Source organism: Panthera onca, chromosome D4, assembly GCF_046562875.1.
Source record: "Panthera onca isolate mPanOnc1 chromosome D4, mPanOnc1 haplotype 2, whole genome shotgun sequence".
In the NCBI taxonomy this organism is placed as follows: Eukaryota; Metazoa; Chordata; class Mammalia; order Carnivora; family Felidae; genus Panthera; species Panthera onca.
The window spans coordinates 5911916-5928411 of NC_138351.1; the positions used below are offsets into that span (position 1 = coordinate 5911916).

General features: G+C 43.1%; 1 long non-coding RNA gene across 1 annotated transcript in view; it reads left to right on the forward strand.

The window, feature by feature from the left end:
- Positions 1-16496, forward strand: part of LOC145713007 (uncharacterized) — a 445152-nt gene that overhangs the window by 16962 nt on the left and 411694 nt on the right. The gene's annotated exons all lie outside the window — the stretch shown is intronic.

The following is a 16496-nucleotide window of genomic DNA, read 5'->3' on the forward strand; positions in this document are numbered from 1 at the left end:
GGAGGGCCATGTGGGAATCACAGGGTTGAGGCAGAGAGGCGGAGGGAGTGAGGGGAAAATGTGGACAAGGGCCCTTAGTGTGGTTTCCCTGGGAAGGAACAGGGTAGGAGGCAGGCTTCGGACTGGCTAGTTTGAGCCATGTCAGTAGCCTGTGGGGAGCACCACTCATCCCCTGGGAGGCGGGGGAACTCAGGCAACCCGATGCAGCTGGAGGCCTCGGGCCATCTCGCTGTCCCGAGTGTGCCCCATCGACGGTCACAAAAGTCATATAATAAACCGTCAGACTCCCCGTTCACGCCGTGTGCCGGAGAGACAGAGCAACTTGGAGAAGGTCGAGTTCTACTTCAGAGGGGAACGGATTTCCTCCTGGATCTTCGCATAAACCAGGCAGTGGGAAATCGATCCGCGTGTGCCTCTCCGGAAAAGGGTTTCCCGGTGAGGAAAGACCTGTGCGGGTGTGATGGCTGGCTTTCCTGGGTGGAGGGCTGCTAAGCCTAAGGACAGCTTCAGTGACAGCAGGGATCAGCCAAAACGTCATGTGACCAAGTAAACTCTTGGCCAAGTCGAAGAAAGCCACACGTGGTAGCATATTCCAAAGCACCTGCACTAAGCAGCACAGTTCAGTCTCAAGTTCTAAGCTACACCCAAGAAATTTAGTGCAAAGAGGGTGGAAATGGAGGTCCAAACACCCAAGTTGCATTTTTAGCTTTTTCATCCAGGACCTACTTATCCGTGAGGTACAGCTGGTTGACAAAAAAAAAAAAAAAAAAAAAAAAAAAAAAAAAAAAAAAAAAAAAGCTTCACTTTAATTTCTTTCAAAATTATCAGAAAAAAATGAATATTATAGTAGTGAATATATTTTAAAAATTGGGCCATAATTATATTTGTCTTTGTACTAATAGAGTCATATGATGTTACTTTTAATACTTCAGGGGCACCTGGGTGGTTCGGTTGGTTAAGCCTCCAACTCTTGATTTCAGCTCAGGTCATGATCTCACGGTTAGTGAGTTTGAGCCCCGCATTAGGCTATGCACTGTCAGAGCCTGCTTGGGATTCTCTCTCTCTCTCTCTCTCTCTGTCTGCCTCTCCGCTCTCTCTTTCTCTCTCTCAAAATAAATAAATAAACATTAAAAAAAACCCACACACTTCATAATGGAGGCAATAGTCCACAATGCAAATGTGCCCATCATGCTGGCGAGAATAATGGCCCCAAAGATGCCCACATCCTAATCCCCAGAACCGTGTCTATGTCTCCCCACGTGGGCAAAAGGGACTTTGCACATTAAGGATCTGGAGATGATCCTGGATTACCTAGTGTGGTCACCAGGGTCCTCATATGATGGGCAGATGTGGCCACGAGCCAAGGAATGTGGGCATCTTCCAGAAGCTGGAAAAGGAAGAGAATAGATTCTCCCCTGGAGCCTCCTGGAGGAAAGCAGGACTGCCGACTCCTGACTTTAGGTAGAAGACCCACCTCGGATGTCTGACCCCCAAAACTGTAGGATAGTGAACAGCGGTTGCTTTAAAGCACTGAGTGTGTAGATTGGTTAACAGCGGCCATAGGAAACTAATACACCCCTGGGGGTCACGGTCCTGGCACCTTGGGCAAATCTCTTAAACGCCCTGGCTTTCGTCTCCGCCTCCATCAGAAGCAGGGATTGCAGCACATCTCCTCTGCACGTCAGAGGATTTCAAAGGCCGGACACGCACCGTCAACTGGTGACTCTAGACCCGTGTTGGGAGAAGGAAGTGAGCCCATGGCCGCCTGGCACTGGCCGGGCCAAGATACACTCACAAAAATGTGTGGGAAGAAGCTGCACAGAGTCCTTACAGACTTTTCAAGGAGACAGGGACAAGTCTTGAAACCGCAAATAAACTTGGAAAAATTTCATTTCGCCTATTACCTGGTAATATACACCAGCTCAAGATTTTACAGTTTGTTATCTCTCTCTCTCTCTCTCTCTCTCTCTCTCTCTATATATATATATATATATATATATATATATATATATAATGGGTTCCGAGACCTGGCAGAATATTTGACGTAACATGTGGCTTCTTGAAGAGATCGCTTTAGAAAAGAGAAACGCGTCTTTAGATGAAAGCTCCTGAATTATCGCAAAATCAGACCTTTCCCACGAGCCCCGAAAGCCCATCTCGTTTGATGTTGTCAACGAGAAGTGTTTGGTTAGTTGTTTTTACAAATGTTTGGAATCAACGCATGTATCCCCCTTTAGGGAGGAAAAAGGAGTCATTCAGCCCAATCCCTCTGCAATTTCCCTTCCTTCCTGGAATCAAGATTGCATCGACGTTTCTATGTCTCGATAGGACCGAAATGACTCGGTCAGTATCGGCAAAGCTGTGCTTCCTGCTGGGCTAGCGTTCTGCACTGCAGACCGATGTCACTGCCGTCTTCTTTGTCTGAGTGCAGGACGTTTTGGCAAGTGATTCCCATGTCACTTCGCAACAGCAAAACCGATAAAATGTATCATTGTTGCCTAAAAGCGAACAATCCTCAGAGTCAAAATAAGTCTGAAATTGTGTCCTTCACCGTTGTGGAAAAAGATTAATCAATTCTCATCTTAAGGATTTTCCCTCTTTCCTTAGAAAAAATAAACGATCCCAAAGCTAGAAGAGAGTTGGTACAAGTGGCTTATTAAATATTTGCAAAATACTTTCCCACTAATTAAATCGTGTTATAGGTATACTGTTACATCCATATTCTCCTAACCTATTTGCACTTAAAATTTAATGATAGATATTTTAAGCCAATGTGATTTCTCAGAGGTCTATAAAAAGCCAATTACTAGTATACATTAACAGCCAAAATTAAATAGATATGATAATGACAAGAAGATATTGGTTCAGAGCAATAACCTAGTTAACTCAGAAAATATCTTCTTAAGTTTCAAAACTTCAATTACAAGGTTTTTTTTTTTCCATTGATTTGGAAGATTTTTTAAAAGTTTCTATTTTAATTCCAGCTAGTTAATATACACTGTTATGTTAGTTTCAGGTGTACAATTTAGCGATTCAAGACTTGAAAAATTTGTTATTAAGCCTTTTAGCACTGGGACTTTATTTTCTTTTATCTTTTATTTATTTTTTGAGAGACAGAGAGCAGGGAGTGAAGGGCAGAGAGTGAGGAAGACACAGAATCAGAAGCAGGCTCCAGGCTCTGAGCTGTCGGCACAGAGCCTGACGCGGGGCTCGAACTCACGAACTGTGAGATCATGACCTGAGCTGGAGACAGACGCTTAACCCACTGAGCCACCCAGGTGCCCCATGCACTGGGACTTTTTGTCAGAATCAGAAAAAAATGGAAAAAGGTATTTATTAGGGTTTATTATCAGCATATCTTTGGGAAAAATGTATTTCTGCCTCTACCAAATTTATTTCAATATGTGACCTTTACAACTCAGGAACACAGTGATCTGAATGCCGAAGTGAAGAAATTCAATGAAGCTCAGGTAAACAGCAGGAATAACTATGACTCTCTCTCTCTCTTTTTTGCTATGACTCTGTTACAGTAGCCAAAAGCCTCATCATCTAATTAGTGACGCTCATGAATGGATGAGGGACATTCCCCCTGTCCCTACCTACTACCCAGTGAAACCACAGCCAAAGCAACGGGCCCGGTGGAATCAGCGGAGGTAGAAGGCCCTGTTGAGCTGGACTCCAGTCTAAATTGTAAAACTTAAAAATAAATAAATAAAATTTAAAAATTTTTAAATTTTTTTAAAAATAAAAAATATAAAGGAACTAAAACTCGGTGACGGATGAGTGGAAAACCGACAGAATCTAACATATAAAGTTGGACTTTCACTTAAATATTATGATTGAACCCAGATCCTCGGGGATGAGTTTGCAGAAAATGACTAGTAAACATGTGACAAATATGACCATAAACCATAACTATGTTGATATTATAAATCATACAACAGAGATGCAATAATTGATAGAGGCAGATTTCTAGTCACCGATCAGGCCAAAGGTCCCTATTTAAACAGTTATTAACCAAGTGTTCTGTTGACCAAGACATAAGGAATCCAGTGGTAAGCAAAAAATGAGAGTTCCCGTCCCCATGTGATTATCAACTACGAGTGAGATAGCTTAGGAAAGCAAAACATGCAAACAAGTTATTTTAAATCACAAAATGATTTGAAGGTGAGAAACAGGGTTGGAGAGGAAATTAGAGATGCACATTTGCATAAGAAAAGGCGATACGGGAGCTCAGAGCCCAATGCCAGTTGGCCCCAGTGAAGCCGGGCTGAGGAAGCACATTCTAGGTGGAAGGAATAAAACTGCGTAAAAGAACCAGGCTTGTTTTAAAAATTGGACAAGACCCACTGTGAATGTGGCTGAGTAAAGGAGGGGATGAGAAGGGGCCAGGTGAGTGGAAACTAGGCTAGGGGGGCTTATGAGCACAGATCAGCATGTAGGTCAACTACCCAAGGCAGGGCAAAGAATGATCTCAAAATATCAGAAGGAACAAATCCCTAGGACCCATCATGGCCAAGAAAAATGCCTGGTCCCTCCAGCCAGAACGGAAAATCACTCAGTATGTCAGTACTCAGAATAGTACTCAATCCTGAAAAGTGGGGACTCATTAACATCAACCATGCATTGGTTAGACCCCACCTAAAAATCTTAAAAGCAAGACGCAAAAGGACAAAATTATTTTAAAGTCATTTAATTGCGTCCCAGAACCAAAGGCAAGAATATTTATAGAAATACTAAAATATTCAGCACCAAAAAAGTAAACATTTCAATGGCTGGCATCCATTAGATATTACTAGGTATGCTAAAAAGAGGGACGATCGAACCACAATGAGAAGGCAAAATAACGATCCATTAGAACTGATCCTGAAATGGAGAGATTAAAGCATTAGATGGAAATTAAAATGGATATTATAATTACATTCTATATTTTTGAGAAGTTATAGGAAGGATTGAACATGTTCAGTAGAGAAAGGAAGGTACACAAAAGATGCAAATCAAATTTCTAGAGATTAAAATAGCTCAGGTCAAAAGTACATTGGATGGGATCATCTGCAGATTAGGTATTGCAGAAAATAAATAGTGAACTTGAACAAAAAGCAATAGATATTATCCCAAATAAACTCACAAATAAAATTTTAGAAACTTAGAAAAGAAATGAATACCAAGGGGATGAGAAGACAGGCCACAGATAAGGGAGAAAATATTTGTAAAGCACAAATCTAATAAAAGACTCATATAAAAATATACAAAGAACTCTTAAGGCTCAACCTAAAAAAAAAAACGGAAGAGTCTGATTTAAAAATCTTAATAAACAAAAAAAACTTAATAAATGCCTCAACAAAGAAGCTATGAACATGTCAGATAAGCATATGCAAAGATGTTCAATGTCATACATCATTAGGGAATTACAAATTTAAACAATGATAAAATCCCACAAAAATGTACCTATTAAACACAGCCAAAATCCAGAACACTGACGACATCAAATGTTGGTGAGGATGTGGAGCCACAGAACTCTAATTACTGCTGGTGGGAATGCAAAATGGTACAGCCACTTTGGAAGACACTCTGGCAGTTTCTAAAAAAAATAATATACGCTTAACATGCAATCTGCCCATCAAACTTCTTGGCATATACTCAAATGAGTCGAAAACTTATATACTTACAAAAACCTATACATGAATGTTTGCAGAGCTTCTATTCAGAAATTCCCCAAATTGGAAGGAACCAGGATGTCCTTCTTCAGTGGATGGGTAAATAAACCATTCTATACTCATGTAATGGAATATTATTTTTTAGTGATCAAAAGAAATGAACTATCCAGCCATGAAAAGACACGGAAGCACCTTAGGATACATCTTCCTAAGTGAAAGAAGTCGATCTAAAAGGGCTACATACTGTATAATTCCAACTCTATGACATTTTGGAAGGCAGAATTGGAGAGACAGAAAAAAGATCCGTGGTTGTTAGGGGTTTGGGAAGAAAGAGGGACAAACAGTTGGAGCATGAGAATTTTGGAGCAGAAACTATCCTGTATGATATTACGAACTAATACATGTTGTCAGCGTTCTCCAAAGAAAGAGAACTTGCATCGTGTGTGTGTGTGTGTGTGTGTGTGTGTGTGTGTGTGTGTGTGTGTATGTGTCTGTGTGCGTGTGTGAGTGATGGGGAGTTGACTCACACAACAATGGAGGCTGAGAAGTTCCACAATCTGCTGTCTGCAAGCCGGAGACTCAAGAAAGCAGGAGGTATAACGCAGTCCCACTCCAAGGACCTGGGAACCAGGAAAACCAGCGATGTAGATTCCAGTCTTGAGGGCAGGAGAAGATGAGAGGAGATGTTCCAGCTCAACAGTGAGGCAGGGGAAAATGAGAAAATTCTTCCTTCCTCTGGCGCTTATTCTGTTCTTATTCTAAGCAGGCCTTCAACAGGTTAGGTGATGCCCACCCACATTGGGGAGAGCAATGTACTTTCCTGAGTCCACCAAATTCAATACTCATTTCATCTGGAACACCCTCAGAGAGACACCTGGAAATAATGCTTCATCTGGGCACTGCGTGGCCAGTCAAGGGGACACATAAAGTTAGCCATCACAAATAACAAACTCTGTGTCAACGTGACACTCATATGAATCTCCTTAAATAATACTTAACCTCTAAGAAAGACAATAGCAAGGTCATGATTCAACCTGATTGTAACAAGACACAACAATCTTACATTCAACAGAAAAGGCACTAGCCCCATCCTCACAAGAGGAGGTAAAGTCCTTGACTAATATAATGTAAAATCAGTAATGCTTATGTACTGTGGTATAAAATCAATACATCCTGATGTTACATGATAAAGGAATAAGAGAGGAAAAAAAAAACCACACACACACACACACACACTCATAAAAAAAAGGAGTAAATACTCCTTGCGATGATAGTCCTCATTTTTGTAGCTAGTCATGTGATTGTAGCTGGTATTTGTGATGACTATCTCTTCTGCTGCTCATTCTGTGTTCCCTAAGCTTTTGCAGGCACCCCAGCTGGCCGTGGTTCTTTAGCTGGTGGAGTGACCCGAGCCTTCATTCCTGAATGGTCTGGGTCATTGGTAGTCATGCCTAAATCGGGTTGTTGTACGTTTTCCATTGAACCTAATTGCAGAGCATTAGGCCTCACTAAGAGATGCCTTGAGGAATCTCCTGTAGATTCCAGATACACTCTCCCACCCTCACTGTGGAATGATAGTCTGCAAGCAGTCCCCTTGGTAGTCAGGATCAACAAACCTTACCTCCCTTCCTTGCCTGTGGATACAGAGGCAGGAGGAGCCCAAGATGGCCGGGTGGCAGTCTTAACTCCACAGTTCAATGGAATCATTTTTGTGTCTCCTGGTAGAAGCATTCACCCTTTTGGATCTCAGACCGGCACAGAGCGTAAGATCACAGGAACAGGAAGCAAAAATTTTCTAATGGGTCACCAGGGGTAATAGTGGTACTCCTTCCATTTCAACCCTTTGGTTCCCAGGCCGATGAACACTGGCTATGGAAGAAACAGCACTACAAGATACCAATTCAGATCACACACGGCCCTCTGGAGAACCTTACCCGGGACAAGCTTTATCTGAAGGTTATTGTCACCCAGCCAGCACTTAACTGAGTCTTCAAAAGGACATTTAATTGTTCTATCAAGCCAGTTGCTTTAGGGGAACGTGGTATGACCATGAATTCCACAACCATGGGCCCATCGCCACACTTCCTCTGCTATGACGTGTGTTTCTTAATCAGGACGAATGCGGTATGAAATACCATGCCAAGGGACAGGGCATTCTGTAAGTCCGGAGATAATAGTTTTGGCAGAAGTATTGCATGCAGCAAGTGTCTATTTCAGTAAGCACAAAATGTAGACCCCTACATAATGGAAGCTATCCAATGTCATCAATCTGCCACCAAGTAGCTGGCTTATCACCCTGGGGAATGGGCCATATTGGAGACAGTGTTGGACTCTGCCGTTGGCAGATCGGGCACTCAGTGGCGAGTACGGCCAGGTTGGCCTTGGTGAATGGAAGTTCATGTTGCCGAACCCAGGCGTCACCTCCATGATGCCACCATGAGTTGATAAGCTCATTGGGCAATGACAAGTGCGGCTGGGGAAAGAGGCTGACCGGTAGCCACAGAACGAGTCATCCTATGTACTTGATTATTAAAATCCTCCTGTGCTGAGGTTATCCTTGGGTGAGGATTCACATGGAATACGAATATTCTCACATTTTCCGTCCACACAGAGAAGTCTATTCATATACCTGTTCCTCGAATTACCTTATGATCCATTTTCCAGTCAAGTCCCGACCATCCCGCCAAACCATTGGTCACAGCCCATGTCTCTGTATAAAATCACTTGTCTGGCTATTTCTCCCTGCAAGAGTTTGTCTTTCAGCCAGGTGAACTGTCTGAAGCTCGGCCCACTGCGGGGATTTCTCTTCACCGCCGTCCTGCAGGGATGTCCCAGAGAAGGTCTGTAGTGCTGCGGTAGTCCACTTTTTGGTGGGGCCTGTATATTATGCAGAACCATCTGTAAACCAGAATTGGGTCTTCTCTTTCTTTGCCAGCTGATTGTAGAAAACTCCTCAAGAGGCCACATGTGCAATGCTGAGAGAGAAAAGGCGGTGTAGCAAGAGTGGGGACCATGGGTATTTGGGTCACGTCTTCACGTAACTTATTTGTGCTTCGGGACCTGCCCTGTACGATCATGTATACACCACTCCCATTTGATGATGGAGTGCTGCTGCGGAAGCCCAATTTCATGGCTTTGTGGGTAAGAGAGCACTCTGCGTATGATGGACAGCTTGGGTCACATGGTAACATAGCGGTCATGGTTAAGTGTTCAGTCTCTTGGCCCAATAGCAGGCTAAGAGCTGTTTATCAAAAGGAGAGTAGTTACCTATGGAAGATAGAAGGGCCTTGCTCCAAAATCCTTAAGGCCTGTTCTTTGATCTCCCTATAAGGGCCTGTAAAAGGCTCCAAACAGCAATCCTATCTGCCATTGGCACTTTAAGCACCGCGTGGCCCAAATGGTGCCTCATATGGCCCAGAGCAGCTTGTACAGCAGCCTGGACCTTCTCTTGTTCTGGGTCTAACTCAACACGAGCAGCCTTTTGGGTCACTTGGCAAAAAGGCTGGAGTAGCATACTCAAATGAGGAACACGTAGCCTCCAAAATCCAAAGACGGCCGCTACCCATCACGCCCCGTTCGTGGTTTTAGGAGGAGTCAGGTGCAACAACTCATCCTTCATCTTTTTTTAAACATTTTTTTTAAAGTTTATTATTTTTGAGAGACAGCACACAAGTGGGGGAGGAGCAGAGAGAGAGGGAGACACAGAATCCAAAGCAGGCTCCAGACTCTGAGCTGTCAGCACAGAGCCTGACGCGGGGCTCGAACCCACAAACCGTGAGATCACGACCTGAGCCGAAGTCAGACGCTCAACTGACCGAGCCACCCAGGCGCCCCCAACTTATCCTTCATCTTAAAAGGGACCTCTCATCATGCCCCACACCGCTAGAAATCTCACTGAGGCAGAAGGCCTCTGCCTATTGTCTGATTTGTTTCCCGCCCTCTGACACACAAGTGTCCCACCAATGAGTCTAGAGCAGTGACCACTTCTTTCTCACTAGGTTCAGGCAACATAATGTCATCAACATAATGGACTGGTGTGATATCTTGCGGAAGGGAAAGGCAATCAATCAAGGCCCCTGAGGACTAAATCAGGCTGGAGAGTTGATACGCCCCCGAGGTAGGGCCGTGAAGACATATCGAGGGCCTTGCCAGCTGAAAACAAAGTGCATCTGCTGTCAGCCTGGTAGACAAGTAGGGGAAAAAGCCACTTGCCAGATCAGTAGCCGAACGTGAGGCTTCAGAGGATGTGTTAAATTGCTCAAGCGATGAAGCCATGTCCTGGGGTCACTGTCTGGTTAAGCGTGTAATCATCCACTGTCATTCTGGGAGCCAGGCAGCGTGTGGCAGAAATCACTGCGCCCTGCTTCTTTCAGGTTCTTGGTGGGTGCACTGACCTCTGCAGTCCCTCCGGGAACGTGGTCCTTCTCTTGTTTTTCTATTTTCCTACGGAGAGGCAGGGGCTCTTGTGGCTCCCACTTGGCTTTTCCCACATCAGTAGCCCTTACGCTACAGGTCAGGGAGCAAATATGTAGGGGTTCTGCCAGCAGCTAAGTTAGGTCCATTCCAAACATACATCCCAGAAGCGGGAGAATAACCACAGGATTTGTTTGGGGACCCAGCAGGCCCACTGTGAGACAGAATTGAGCTAAAACTCTATTGATCACCTGACCCCCATAAGACTTCATTCTGACTTTTGGGCCACCGTGATGTTTTGGATCTCTTGGAATTAGCATCACTTCAGAGCCGGTGTCCAGAAGTCCTTTAAAGCTCCGATCAGATCCTTCCTTTTCCCCAAGTCACGGTTACTCTGGTACAAGGCGATGGGTCTCTTAGGGGAAAGCTGGGACAAGGAATAATAGTGCAGACTTTCAGTAGTATGCTGGACACCCAGCCTTCCCTTCATTCGAGAGCTTCTGGCTCATGTCACGTCTCGATCGAGGAGCCGTGACTTTCTATTTTATGGTTTAATGTAGGCTTTTGTTCACTTGACCCAAAAATTTCTGCTTATACAGATCACGTAAGAATTTGGTAGGCGTGGGGCACCCGCGTGGCTCAGTTGGTTAGGTGTCGGCTCTTGAATTTGGCTCAGGTCACCATCTCAAGGTTCGTGAGGTTGAGCCCTGCGTCAGGCTCTGCGCTGAGAGCGCGAAGCCTGCTTGAGGTTCTCTCTCTCCCCCTCTTCTCTGCCCCGCCCCCCTCAAAATAAATAAACTTAAAAACAATTTAGTAGGCTGTAGATCCAATCAGCGTGGGCCACGTTTTGGTCCACGTTTTGGTCAACCAACTAACCATTTAGAGCCCCTTCTAATTCCCTGAGCTGTGACATTAAATGCGGAAGCTCTGGACGCTTGTGGGGCTCAGGAAGTTAAGCGTCCCACTTTGGCTCAGGTCATGATCTCACGGTTTGTGAGTTCGAGCCCCGTGTCGGGCTCTGTGCCGACAGCTCGGAGCCCGGAGCCTGCTTCGGAGTCCGGGTCTCCCTCTGTCTCTGCCCCTGCCCCACTCATGCTGTCTCTCTCTCTCTCCCAAAAATGAATAAACGTTAAAAAATTTAAAAAAATGTTTTAAATGCAGATCTGTTTAAGTTCAGATCCAGACTTATAATGAGTTCTTTCTTCCATTATCTCACATCCTTACTATCCATTCCCACACACGTTCCTCCTGTATAAATTATAAAACTGTATAAATTTTGTTGGTATAAATTATAAAGCCAAAGTAGTTATTCTAGAGTGTAGCACACCTCCTTATAAGTCATATTGCAGAGGCCATCTCTGCCAGAAGTGAGGAGGACAATAATGCTGACAAAGGAGTCTCACCACAAGAAGGTCTAATGTCCCCAGCTTCGTCAGGATCTTCCCACAGCGCCTGTACCAACTTACAGGATCTTACCCTTTCCCAGTCAATGGCCTCATTTTAACAGGAGACCCCCTTCAAGGCTGGGAGTTCAACTTGCATTGTAATTCAACCAGGTGCATGATAAGGTTCTGTGCGTGTGTGCCAGCCCTGTAGCAACAGGAGGTGACGGTCTCCTTTAGGAAGCACATAGACACTCTTGGGTCATTTATGTGGCATTTGAACTGGGAATTCGAATCCCTAAGCTCATGCCTTTCTTTCAGCATCTTGTCCAATGACCTTAGGAGCAATCAACCAAAATCATATACGTTAGTTTTCCACAAATGTTCAAAAGTGTTATATAGAGAGTCATTTAGCCTCTTTATAATGTTAGAAGCATCCAATGCAGATATTTTTCATGTTTCTATACATATTTCACACAATGGACTATCAGTGCTCTCTTTACTACTGAAACAGATTCATTCACATCTTAAAATATCATCAGATTAGAGAACCAATTCCAGGAAATCTAGAAACAATTCAGAAAACCTATCTTTCTAATTCTGTTTCTCTGGAACCACGGTCAATACTGATAGAGCGATATCTATATCTATATCTATATCTAATCTATATCTATATATCTATCTCTACACACATATGGAAATTTATTATGTGGAATTGGCTCACATGACTCTGGAGGCTATGAGGTTCCGCAGTCTGTTTTCTGCAAGCTGGAGACCCAGGAAAGCTGCTGATGTAATTCAGTCCAAGTCCAAAGGCCTCAGAACCAGGGGAGATGATGGTATAAATCCTAGTCCAAGAGCAGGAGAAAATGAAATGAGATGTCCCAGCTTAAGCAATGAGACAGGAAAAAAAAGGATAAATTTCTCCCTCCTCTATCTCTTGTTCTATTCAAGCCTTCAACAGAGATGGACATTATGTAAAGATAAAAGGGTCAACTCTACCAAAAAGATGTAACAATCCTAAATATATATGCACCAAACAACAGAGCCATGAAATATGTAAGGCAAAAACTGATGGAACTGAAAGGAGAAATATACAAATCAACAGTTATAGTTGGGAGACTTCAACATCCCTCTTTCAACAATTAATTGATAGAAAAACTAGACAGAAAATTAGCAAGAATATGGACTAACTCAACAACACCATGAATCAATGGGATTTTATTGATATTTATACAACACTCCACCTGCCAATAGCAGAAAACACATTCTTGTCAGAATGTAAACCAGAAAAGACCATATCCTAAGCAATGAAATTAATCTCAACAAATTTAAAAGAATTTAAATCATGTACAATGTGTCCTTCATCCAAAATGGAATCAAACCAGAAATATAAAATAAAGATAATAGGCAAATTTCCACTTAGGAAATAAACAATACACCTCTAATTTCAAGGGAATTTCAAGGGAAATAATAAAATGCATTAAACTGTAAAATAAACTGTAATAAAATAAAACTGTAAAATAAAGATAATAGGAACATTTCCACTTAGAAAATAAACAATACACCTCTAATTTCAAGAAATTTCAAGGGAAATAATAAAATACATTAAACTGTACAAAAATAAAAATATAACATATCAAACTTTGTGGAACAGGCAAAGCCTTTGTTGAAAAGGAAATTTATTTTATTAAATGCATATAATTAGAAAAGAGAAAAAGCTTCAAAAAATCTAAGCTATCATATCAAGAAACTAAGGGGCGCCTGGGTGGCTCAGTCGGTTAAGCGTCTGACTTCAGCTCAGGTCACGATCTCGCGATCCGCGAGTTCGAGCCCCGCGTCGGGCTCTGGGCTGATGGCTCAGAGCCTGGAGCCTGCTTCCGGTTCTGTGTCTCCCTCTCTCTCTGCCCCTCCCCCGTTCATGCTGTGTCTCTCTCTGTCTCAAAAATAAATAAACGTTAAAAAAATAAATAAATAAAATTAAAAAAAAGAAACTAAAAGAATAGTTGCAAAATAAAGTTAAGGCAAGCAGAAGGAAGGGAATCATAAGAACAGAAATGAATAAAATAGAAAAGGAAAATAGAGAATAGCAATGAAAACAAGCTGATTCTCTGAAAAGATCCCTATAATTGACAATCCTCTACTAACTGACATAGACAAAAAAGCAAGTTACCAATACCTGGGATACGGGCTATCACTACAGACCCCGAAGATGTGAAAATGATACTAGGAGAATACTTTGAACAGTTCCACCCCCATAAATCTGATAATTTAGAGAAAATAGATCAGTGCTACAATACTCCCCCTCCCCATAAACCAGACATTACCACAACTCACCCAACATGGACTGCCTCAGTTGAATAGCCCTAAACCTATATTAAGGATATTTAATTCATAACTGAAAAAACTTCCAACAGCAACATTTCCAGGCCCAGATGTTTTTACTGGAGAGTTCTACCAGATGTTCATAGAAGAATTAGCATCAATCTCCACAATCCCTTCCAGAAAGTCGACAAAGAGAATGGTTCCCGGTTCATATTATAAGGCTAATAGTACCTTGATATAAAAACCAGGCTGTACGCAGACTCTTTTTTTTTTTTTTTTAATTTTTTCACATTTATTTATTTTTGAGACAGAGAAAGACAGAGAACGAGCAGGGGAGGGTCAGAGAGAGAGGGAGACCCAGAATCTGAAACAGGCCCCAGGCTCTGAGCTGTCAGCCCAGAGCCCGATGCGGGGCTCGAACTCACGGACCGCGAGATCGTGACCTGAGCCGAAGTCGGATGCCCAACCGACTGAGCCACCCAGGCGCCCCTGTACGCAGACTCTTACCTGTAGAGAACAAACTGATGGTCACCAGAGGGGAGGTGGGTGGGGGGTGGGTGAAATACACGATGGAGATTAAGGAGTCCACCTGTGATGAGCACAGGGTGATGTACGGAAGTGTTGAATCGCTACAGTGTGCCCTTGAAACTAATAGTACACTTTATGGGAACTAATTGGAATTTAAATAAAAAACTTAAAAAAACCAGAGTGTACAAAAGAGGAAAACCGCAGATCAACGGCCCTCATAAACATAGGTGTAAAAGTCCTTAACAAAACATTAGCAAATAGAATCTGACAATATATAAAAGGAATCATACACCGTGTCCAAATGGGGTTTATTCCGGGGATTGCACTCCTAGGCACTTATCCAAGTGATATTAAAACTTGAGTCCATGCAGATATGTGCTCATGATTGTTTATAGCGTCTTTATTTGTAATAACCATAAACTGGAATCAACCAAATAGTCCAGAATAAGTGAATGGTTAAACCATAGCACGTGAATACCCCAGATCACTATTCCACAATCAAATGATCGACTGTTGATATGTGCAGGTACCTGGCTGGATCTCAAAGACATTAGGCCGAATGATGAAAGCTAATTTTTGAGTTGGCTTTTGAAAGGCACATCTTGCAGGAGTACATTTATACAGCGTTCCTGAAATGACAGAATGACAAAAAAGGAGACAGGTAAATGATTGCTGGGTTGTAGGGATGGTGGATGGGGCTGGGGTGGGGAGGAGGGCGTGTGTGGCTGCAAAAGGGAGATCTTTGTGGTGATGGAGGAGTTATGTGTCCAGATTGTGGTGGTGGCTACACCTGCAATAAAACGATGCAGGTACATCGTACCAGTGTCAGTTTCCTAGTTTTGACAGTGTTCCGATGTTACGGAAGATGCAACCACTTGGGGAAACTGGATGAAGATTATATGGAGCTTTTTTTGCTTTATTGTTGCAACTTCCTGCCAATCTCTAATTATTTCCAAACAAAACAATTAAAAAAGCAATGCATGGGGCACCTGGGTGGCTCTGTCGGTTGAGAGACCAGTTCTTGCTTTCGGCTCAGGTCACGATCCCAGGATCGTGGGATCGAGTCCTGTGTTGGGCCTGCTTGAGATTCTCTCTCTCTCTCCCTCTGCCCCTCTCCGACTCGTGTGTGTGCTCTCTCTCTCTCAAAAAAAAATCGATGTGCTAAAATAAGAAAAATTCTATGTAAAAGTGTTTTTTGAGAGAGCTCACCTGTTCAAGAGAATTTCAACTTTGAGGCAGTCAGTTTATCATTGGTAATATAATAAAAGCAGCACAGTTTTTGTAAGGGGACTATATTTCAGGGAGAATTTAATGTAACTTTTGACACACTGTATTAGAAATATTACTCTGCTGAATAATATTTGCTCACTTTTGAGATAGGTTAACCATGTGCAGATAAATCTAGTAATCAACGAGTAACGTCAGGACAGGAAGGCAGTCTCTTAAGACACGCGACATTGGGCTATATGGAATTTTTCATTAATTCAAGCAATTTTGTAGAGCTCTGATGTCCAGATCAGTGACAAGTCCAATGCTCCTGAAATTTAAAGAGGACTATAAAAGGTTTACACAGTAAATTGCGGCAAACGGATTCAATGACGAACACAGAGTTGTGGAGCTGGCGGAGAATTTAGCCTTCGCGCAGAGACATTTTCTGGGACATTCTGAAGAGATCTGGTGACATTTCCAAGTTCGCCCGGAACTGGGGACTGGCCAAGTCCAAGGCTATTTGGCCCCTGACCCGCGATCTTCCCTGAGAGCCATCCTCTGTCCTTCCCCCCTTGGCGCCCTCTGTCCTCACCCACTGCCTTCACGCCTGGGTGTGAGGTTTCTGCCAGACGTTGGGGCACAGAGAGCCTGCCTCGCATGCGTCCCCCGCACACGTGCCTGATGGCAGGCTGGCTCCGCACTGTCTCTGAAGGATCAGTTCTCAATGAGTCCCATTCCAGCTAACGAGCTTCTCTGCAGCTTAAAATACTCTAGTCAGAAGAAAGAGAAATATTTTAGAAAGTGTCTAATTGGAGCTCTCCCAATCACGTATTTTTTTCATCAGGAGCCTTTGTATTTCGAGCTTTCGTAAGCCCGGTTATTCTGAGACACAATTTTACCGAGGAAGGAGAGAGTGGTTGTTTTTTTCTCTTCTAATTTGATTGTACCCCTTCATCCTCTTAGTTGCATGTTATCGAGTGTA